The following is an 8,861-nucleotide window of genomic DNA, read 5'->3' on the forward strand; positions in this document are numbered from 1 at the left end:
CTTCTACAAATTGTTATTAGGCATGTAAAAAATCAAAATCCTCCCTAAAATCACACCACGACCTCTGCAACAACTAAGCCCTAACAAGAACTCAAAACAACAAAATGAAAAATGAAAAACCAAAAACCAAAAACACAACTGCAAAACAAAGAGAATGAAAATTAGTCAAGAAACTTACAACTATGGAGTGAAACGCGAACTCAAACACTTAACAAAATCGAAAAAAATCGCAATGAGCAACAATGTAAATCGGGATTAAGGGAGTAGAAGGGTCTAGTTGAAAAGGAGAAAGGAAAGAAATGTTTGAAAGAAAAGGATTAGCCTATTTTTAACATGTCATATCCTATGTGGCATTTTTACATGACGTGGAAAGCTACGTGTGGCGTTTGTAGTTCACGCACCACTGAGTGGTCAAAAAAAGGGTTTAAAATGTTGGATTTCAGTGGGTTCGAGGGTTTAGTTGGCAAAGTCTATATTATAAGGGCTCAGGTGACAAAATGAGACAAGTACGAGGGTCTCCCGGACCATTCTGCCTTTAAAAAATAATATATTTCTATATTAAGTAACAATTTAATTATAAAATATCTATTTTACAAATGATTTAAGAAATAATTTACAGCCACACAAATTTCTATTATTCATTTTGGACCACAAATTTTAAAAGTCTTCTTTTATTTCTTAAACTTCGTGCTGAATCAAACTACCTCACATAAAATGGGACGGAGGGAGTACTTTGTTTGGCTACTTATAAGAATGACTACATATCACGAGCGTTTGCCCTTCGAAAAAGAAAATTAATAACTAACGTATAATTTAACAGTTGATGATGTAAAATATATTACATAATCAAATTATTTGAAATCTAATTTCTTTTTATTTTCTCAATTCATATATGAGGATTGAGGTCTATATTGGTGATATATTCCTTATAGCAAAGAGAAGTGGAGAGCATGAATTGACAAGAATCATTTGCCAACTTTAGAAAATATTCTCACAACTAGCATTGAAAAATCAAATAATTGGCCGACCCGATTCGATCCAAACCTGAATTTTCCAAACGAAACAAAAACGAACTGTTGTTCTCATATCTGGAAGAAAATATGAAGGAAAACAACACGACTTGTGTATAAAGTATGGTATAAATTTGTATATTTTTGAAAATTTCCTTATAACGAAGTTGATCCACTTTCATCTTATTGATCATTTAAATTTTAAACTCGTCTCTATTTAATAAAAATAACTTCTAAAAATTTGATGAAATTAATCCGATCTCAAATTAATCGGACCCCAAGAATTATTAGAAAAATGGAAATTCTCAATCATGAAATTTCAGAAGCAGAGGGATGAGAAAAATAGTACTATTGAAAAAGAAATCTTTCCTCTCTTTTTTTTTAGTCAGGGTGTCAGCTACAACTTTCCACTCTCAGCAACACAAAGTTGATATACCTTATCGTTGAGGCGAAGTCAGAATTTAAATTTTATGAATTATGAATTTTATAATAATGATTTAAATGTTAAAAAATTTCATTCTAAAGTACTTAATATTTGTATATATTTGATAAACTTCTATATAAATACATTATTTGAATAAAAGTTACTGGATTCAATTAAATTCGTACCCAAACTTCTAACTCCGCACCACCTCAGAGCTAGTTGGAGATATTATTAGCTTCATCAACTTTCAACTATTAGCATTATAATTCAATGAGGGGGCACCACTAAAAAACATCATGATTCTTTAATTTCTTATCATAGTACAACTACTTCACTCTTTCTCCAGTCTCTCACATGTAATGTATTATATTTTATATAATACATCCAGAGATACAAGAAACTATTTTGCATCCAGTAGGCTCCATTCAAACTAATTTTTAGATCCAGTAATTAATATATTTTATATAAAATGACGTTTGCACTATTATGGCTGATATGATATCTATAGTGTGGATAATAGAATATGGTATTTTAATTTTATATATTGAATATAAGTAATTGATAAAATCATTAAATAGAGGGGTCTAAAAAAAATCTTTAATAGGAAAGTGTTTTTCTTAAAGAGTTTTACACGATGTAAAATTTAAATCAATCGAATTGATAAGTTTTGAATATGAGATAGTTGCACAAAAGAACACCAATAATAAGAATGAGGCTGCGCTAGTATTATATAAGAAAAATAATTTTTTAATCTGACTTAACTTCAAAGAGTAGTTCATGAACTAAGATTGCCCAAAGATATTACTCCTTTCTGTTCAATTTATTTGTTTGATATTGAGTTAAAGGAAGTAAAGAGGATATTTGAATTTTGTGATCTTAAGTTAAAGATATGTACGATGTATCAAAACGTTCTTTAATCTTATGATTTTAAACATGTCATGTGTAAAATTGAGATTAAAAAGTTGTCAAAAAAGAAAAGAGACGTTGTTTTTGAAGTAGACTAAAAAGAAGCTGGACAAACACATTGAAATAGAGAGAACATAAAAATAAGAACAACATAATCCTTGAACAATGTTGAATATTCTAAAAGATCGTTTAGTATAGTATATAAGAATAGTGTTGAATATGTTGTATTAGTAATGTTGACATTAGTAATACTGTTACTTCTTTTGTCTTGTTTTATATGAGTTAGTTTGACTCGAAGTTTAAGAAAGAAAAGAAGATATTTGTGTGACTATAAATTATTTCATTCAGAGTGAAATGAGCATTTTAAAGTTGTTACTTAATATAGAAATGTAAGTCATTCTTTTTTAAACTGACTAAAAATTAAAGTAAGTTAGATAAACTGGGGTAGAGAAAGTATTAATTATGCTAAATTGTTTCTTATGCACTATTTTGTTTAGTGTATTAAAACAAACATGTATTACATAATTTTAAAAAAATATTATTTGTTTACAAGATATCCTCCATAAATACGGTTGAAAGAATGTGAAAAAGATTTTGAGGGGCAATTGTATCTTTAGCCATGCTAATATATGCATTAAAAACTCATGCATTTTTAATACCATACCGTGTCATGTATTAATGTCACGATCCAGACCGTCGTGATTGACACCCACACTAACCCTCCGGTGGGAGAACCACTACTACGACCCAACTACATAACTTAACCAAATACTACGCATTTAAAAATACGGAAGAGGGTTTAAATGACAAAAAGAAATACGAAGTTCCCATAAACTCCAAAGGTTTAAACAAATAACTAACCAAACTAATGCGGAAGTTTTAACCCTTAGAACCTGAAAGTCATTGTACCAAAACTCTACTAACGACAAGTCTAAGAACAAGGGTACCCCGAAACTAAACAACACCTTAAAAAAATAGTCCGAGTCTGAAAAGAGTGGACTTAAACAAGAAAGATTCATGGCAGCCTGAAAGAACTGGCTCACCCTTGAATCTAGTCACACTCAATAGTCACCTAGCTGAGGTCTATCAATAGCCGCCTGAAGATGCCATGTACTCAACAAAGAACAAGCAAGTGCAGTATCATTACACAACCACAGTGTCCTGGTAGGATCACGCAGCTATCCCAATAAGTGAAACACATGCAAGTAACCACAACATTATAAACAGGCATATACCGAACATATACAATATTAGTCATCTTTTCAAGATCAATGTAGCATTCCACGTTCTCAATAATACACATTGGTTATCATTTTAGAGCAACAAACAATCTTTCAACCTCAATCACCGTTAGATATAAACGAAATCATCATAAGTAAATACACAACACAATTCAATGGTCCTCTCACGGAACCCAATTCAATGGTTCTCTCATGGAACCCAAACCCAAACTGTTAGTGTATCGATTCGTGGTACCCGATTCAATGTTTATGCCAAAATGTGGCAATTGATCCCATATCTATGTCGGAACGTGGCAATCGATCCCATATTTATGCCAGAACGTGGCAACCGATCCAAGTTAGTGTGTCAGAACATAACACCCGATCCATTCAACAAATCACAATCACAATGTATATTCTCACAATCATACAACAAGAGGTGATTCATGGCATACAATTATTCAATTATCCTCATTTACGATTAGGATGATCAATAATGCAACATTCGCATACATACATACATGCATTATAATGAGCAATTACAAACATATATTACACTAACATGAAATCACAACCATCACCTACCTCAAATTCAAGCTTGAATCCCCTAAGGCACTTGAATCTTCCCTTTCCAGATTCTTTCCGCTTGTTCTAGGTCTACAAACAATTAATATACGCAAGGATCAAAAATCAAAAGCCTAATTATCTGAATTATAACAAACTCAATAAAACTCAAGATCCTAATACCCAGATTAGGGCCTTTTCCACTATAATTCCCAGATCAAACCCCTCTCCCCCATCGATAATCACCCACTAGATTACATTCTATAGGTTGAAAATGGGTTCGGGGAGTTAAAACTTTACCTTTAGCCTCAAGAATGATGGAAAACTGTCCAGAAGACTCCTGGGTTCGCTCCTTAGCTCTCAAATTTGAAAATTGCAGAATAAAACGTTTTTGGAGTTTATTTTCGACTTTAAGTCGCGTTTGTCCCGCCACAACGGTCTCACCTTGCTACAGCGGCACCACCCTGGCGACATAAATCCCGCTATAACGGCTTGCACGGAATAGTGAGCAATTTTAATAATTCCAATACCCCCATTTCACAACACACCTTCATCCCACGACACTCAAAAAATACTCGTTCACGCTAAGATCAATTTCGGGAGTTCAATTCACCCGAATTCAATTCGGTAAAGTCGTACGGGTTCCTTAACGTTTTAGTTATCTACTCATGTGATCAAAATCATAATTAGATCTCCAATTTGTTACCAGATTTTCCTAGATCTTACTGACTCCAATTTTGTCCACATTTGGATTAGGTTGGAAAATTTCAAGATACTACCAAAAAGTTTTCCTCCCCAAAATTTTTCCTTGTTGGCTTTTCCATAACAACGGAATCAAGTCGTTACAATAGATACCAATTTATCCATCACTCGTCTCCGAGTGACAACTAGGAAAAACGGGCTAAAGTAATGGTAAAGTACTATCTGAATCGTCGAATTACTGGGAATACTTTTCTCGCATGCCCTTCTTATCGAATCTCATTACCCCCTAAGGGTTTCACATCTCCAACCTCAAACCAACCAATTGAATACCTACACATCCTCCCTTATAATGCCTTGCTTGTTCTTTGTTGAGTACATGGCATCTTCAGGCGGTTATTGATAGACCTCAGCTAGGTGACTATTGAGCGTGACCGGATTCAAGGGTGAGCCAGTTCTTTCAGGCTGCCATGGATCTTTCTTGTTTAAGTCCACTCTTTTCGGAGTCAGACTATTTGTTTAAGGTGTTGTTTAGTTTCGGGGTTGTACCCCTTGTTCTTAAACTTGTCGTTAGTAGAGTTTTGGTACAATGACTTTCAGGTTCTAAGGGTTAAGACTTCCGCATTAGTTTGGTTAGCTATTTGTTTAAACCTTTGGAGTTTATGGGAGCTCCGTATTTCTTTTTGTCATTTAAACCTACTTCTGTATCTTTAAATGCGTAGTATTTGGTTAAGTTATGTAGTTGGGTCGTAGTAGTGGTTCTCCCACCGGAGGATTAGTGTGGGTGCCAATCACGACGGTCTGGGTCGTTACAATTAATTATATATACTATAACATAATACCAAATAGAGTATATAACTAATGCTTACATTAATCATAAATAAATTAAAAAATATATCAAATAAATTATTAAAAATAACACAAAGCTAATGTATACGCTATTTTTTGGAAAGCATCTTTACCACGTCTCATTGAGATCTAGAAGAAACCTTTTAAAGCAGAGTTTTTAGTCAGAAGAAAAAGTGGAGAAAAAGAGAGCAGAAGGCATATTTGCCTATTTGGCACAATTTATCAGTTTTGATTCAAATTCGTATATTTTTCTTAAAAGCTAGAATTTAGAATGTAAACAAAAAAACTTCAAATTATAACTTTGCATATCTCCTAAGTGGACTTGAAGTTTTGATGTTGCATTTAAATATGGATTACAACTGATGCTACTACAATAAAGTTGAACAGTATGTATATCTAATAATGTATATTATATTATTATATGTCTTAGTCTTATCTATGATTTTCAATATTAATTCAAGTAGGACACACTTATGTACACAACTAAAAAGCTACTGAATTATGACCTCCATACCCAAACCCTTAGTAGAACCAAAAAAACAAATGCATAGCTAGTTGGCTGTTAGAGGTTTTACTGTCACTATCTCTTGTATCTAGGGATGAACATGGTATGGTCTTTAAAGTTTCGGTATTATAATTTTAATATTCGATTTTTAAAATTATTATACTATTATCAGATCAATTTAATTTAGTATGATTCGATATTTTGAAGTTTGATTTCGATATCTTACAATAAGTCGATAACCATAGTTTGTTCAACTTCGACTAATGTATACTAGTATAATAGAGTATTAGAACTTCGACAATTCAAAAAAGAGTCTCAATTGTTTCATACTAACACATTACACATGTAGAAATATTTAGGGCCGATTTTTTAGGTATACAACTTAACAAATGTATTTACACCAACATAGCAATACTTTTTTTTTTCCAATTATATAGCAATTTTTTTTTTCAAAAGTAGAATTTAATTATTTTTTTTTAAATTCCAAACCAGCCACGATTATCCCGATTCCCATAAATTTCTCCAATAATTTTACCTTCCCTAATTTATTCAAATATGTTTTAAAAAATCGGAACAATAAAATAATTAATAAAAGAAAAAGAAAAATCGGAAATTAAAGCATGACAGCCCACAATTTATTTTTTAATTCCTTAATTTTCTCCCCCTCTTTTATTTACCTTCTATAAATATCTCTAATATAGTTATTGCTTCTCTCTGATAATTCTAATCAAAATCAAACTCTATACCTTCACTATTCTGAAAGTGTGTTCAATGGAAAATATGAATATTTTTTCAATTTTAATTCAGCACGACGGGAGATGGAATGAAACAGGTATTCACCATAATAATTGCTTCGATTATGGTTGTTTTAAAGTATATTTATTGGTTTTATTGAATTTTTTTTATAAATATATATATTGTTATAGCTTTATTGATTGGCATTTTTTGGATGGAATCTGTAAAACATAAACTATGTTGTTCTCAATTGCTTTGCACCATACGTAGGTACTCGCCTATAGTTAAATTATTGGTTAATTAGTGGTTTATGTATTGGTGTAGTCCATATATTTTGAATGCATATGTTTTTTTAGTTAGTGGCGTATATACATCAAACCATTATGGTGTATTTTTGTTGAATTTTAATGTTATTTATCAGGTTATTCTGCTAAGCACTATTATTTATTTTGTATCTACCGAAAATAAAACTACCAACAAATATAAAATAAGATTTATAAAGTTTTGTTATATGACAGTGGTTAGTTAGTTTATTGGTAATGTTTGGTTAGTCTGTAGTTCAAATGATGATATATATATCAATTTGAAGTGTACACAAATTCTTAATCCTAACATACACCATAGTAATTGTAAATACCAAAATTTATACAAATTCTGCATAGCATTTAAACTAGTAAATTAATTTTAGCATTCTTTATCATAAATTATACCACTATAATACACAAATATAAGTTTGGATTGTTTTGAAGTATTTTATTGGTTTTACTGATTAAACTTTTTTATAAACATATATTGCTATAGCTTTATTGATTGGTGTTTTTTGGATGGGATCTGAAATATGGGTGTAACAAGTATGTATTAGTTTTTTAATTATTATTTTTTTAATTTGATTGCTAAAATATATAGTTCATTTTTTTTTATTGTTTTAAGTTTTTTTTTGTTGTTTTTCTTGCTTGATTTTTTGTGTAAATAGATATGTTAACTATGAAAAATATTGCTTGAATGAATGCTTCGTATGTTATTTGACACACAAATTTTAATTAATTTGATTATATAAAATGATTGAAAAATTCTGGGTTAAATTATGGTGTATATCTTGGTCTAGTTTATGTATTTCGTATTATAGTGCACTATACACCAAAATTTAATCATAATGTACAATATTGTTCAAGATAGCAATGTTAAACTATCATGTGCACATTTTTTTTAAAATTAAGTTGAAAATGGTAATTTCTTGGTTAGTTTGTGGTGTATATATTGGTGTACGCCATATATTATATATTAGATTGAACTGTACACCAAAGCGTCACCATATTGTACACCAAAACGTCACCATACTGTACACCAAAGCGTCACCATATTATATATCATTTCTAATTAATTTGTAATTTAAAAAATTATTAATAAGTGGTTGTAATATGATGTTATACATTCTTGTAGGTTAGTATGTGTCTAACTATTTATCGAAATGTATCGCAGGAATTTATGTGGATTTCAAGATTGAAGGAGTGATATATGACACAAACACCAAAAAGACGTTTACCAAATAGATACAATACTTTGTAATTAATTTTATTTTTTTATGAATGAAATTTTTACTAATACTAGTGATTTTTTATATATATTGGTATAATTATTTATTAATTCGATGATAAATATTGATAGATAGTTGATAATATTATGGTGTAAGGCAACATATAGTTGAAATATATAACAAAAATTAATGTTATAATCATGAATTTTTACTTCATGTGCAATTTAATTATTTGTTGGTGTAAGTTATTCATTGTGATTAAAAATAATTGTACACCAAACTTAATCTACAATGTACACTATTTAATATACTTTTTAAAAAAAAGTTAAAACTATTGAACGATGCTATGGTTTATAATAGGAATAAAATTTGATTATATTTTGGTATAAGTTATTTATTATAGTTACAAAAAAAA

Source organism: Solanum tuberosum, unplaced genomic scaffold (assembly GCF_000226075.1).
Source record: "Solanum tuberosum cultivar DM 1-3 516 R44 unplaced genomic scaffold, SolTub_3.0 scf00104, whole genome shotgun sequence".
Classification (NCBI taxonomy): Eukaryota; Viridiplantae; Streptophyta; class Magnoliopsida; order Solanales; family Solanaceae; genus Solanum; species Solanum tuberosum.